Raw genomic sequence first — 1,740 nt, forward strand, 5'->3', positions numbered from 1 at the left:
TATGTTCTCACATCAAAAGATTGGTGCCTGTGCAAGGCTTGGCATGAGCTCCTGTCAGGCTCGGGAGCTGCTGCTTTGCATCTGTGGTTAAGCAGTCCTTTTAATTGGCTGCCTCTGCCCAGTTGCACCGGCTGTGTGGCCACGCCCTAATCTACTTCAAGTCTACATTTTGTCCTTAAATGGAATAATGGAATGATGTGATTGCAGTTTTTTTTTTTTTTTTTTTTTTGTATTTAGTACAGGGTCTACAGGATTTTACTCTGCAGACTGGACTTGTAGTGGTTCTCCTGTTTTCAGTTCCCCAAGCACTAGAACTGCAGGTGTGTGCCGCCATGCCCAGTCTCAATCACAGTCTCAGCATGTCTCAGGCACATGCCAGTCCTGCCCCTGAGGCGCGCTGGTCCCTGCTCTCTGCCTAAGCAGGCACTTTAATCAGCTGAGCTATCTGGCAGGCCCTGTGATTGCAGTATTAATCCATTGCTGCAGTCCTGATGAGAAGGAGCTTATTCTGACGTCACTGATGGGCTGGCAGCTAACACCCTGGAGCAGAGTATCTAGAAGCCCAGGGAGGACGCAGTGCCCTCTACTCAACCCCTGGAGCCCTGAAAACTCTGTTCATGGGGCAAGGGTGGAACATCTCATAACTTGTATCTCAGAAGGAATGAAGAGATAGATGTCCAGGTAAGCCTGTCTGTCATGCCAGGGTCAAAGAAGTGACAGAGGAGAGAGAGAACTCTGTGGTGTTTTAAAAGTACTTGTCAGAAGTCTTTCACAGGGATATTATTACCAAGCCAGAGTTAGTAGACAGAATCAACCTAAATGCCCTACATTTCTGATGTGGGCTGCCCCACATACTAGGAGAAAATTGCAAAAGGCTTGAGGTAGGACCTCAGACTCCACTGTTGACATCTCTAGTGGAAGCTTTTGAGGTCTACAATAATAGGGATCAAGCAGAAGAGGCTCACGGGATAAGATATTGGAGAAAACATGGAGTTCTTGGCTGCTTAATTCAACTGCTACCTCAGGTTAACTCACAATTTTTTTCAGCATGACAAAATGTGGGTAGAAATCAGCGTACGTAAATGTTAGAAGGAGGGTTCATGGGAAAGGAGCATGTTCCAATTAACTCGGGGTGGGGGGCAGTTGAGAAATGGCTCATTTGAGGCTGAGATTGGACAGACTTTTCTGGAAACATGAGCCAACATTTAGACTGAGGAGGGAGAAAGATCCTCCAGGCTCCCCTACAACAGAAGATGTCATCAGTGAAACCTTGAGTAACCACTGACATGGCAGGCAAGAATGTCAGTTTACTTTTGGAGAGGGTCACAGAACCTTTGCCTGTGACTGTCTTGTTCTTTTGTCTTGTGCAGTATGTGGGTCATGGGGTTCTGTGCTCCTTACTTTGGGCTCTACTGCTTGAGTTCCGGCAGGCATGTTAGTTGGAATAGTACACGGACACGGAGGGTCTCACTGCAAGCAGCAAAGAGAGTGTCCCAGCTTTCTATTAGTAGTGACAGATTGCACCTGGGAGTGGCTGTGTGCACCTGCAATGCCAGCACTCTGGAAGACAAAGGCAGAAGGATCTTGAGTCTGGGCCCAGCCTGGGCAATTCTGTAATTTACCGAGACACTGTGTTTTTTTAGGCTGGGCATGTAGCTCAGTGCAACGCCCTGTTCAATTTCTGGTATCAAAACAAACACCCCTGACTTAATTTAAAGCAACCATTAGTTGAAAGGCAGA

Source organism: Octodon degus, unplaced genomic scaffold, assembly GCF_000260255.1.
Source record: "Octodon degus isolate 3935 unplaced genomic scaffold, OctDeg1.0 scaffold00079, whole genome shotgun sequence".
NCBI classification, from domain to species: Eukaryota; Metazoa; Chordata; class Mammalia; order Rodentia; family Octodontidae; genus Octodon; species Octodon degus.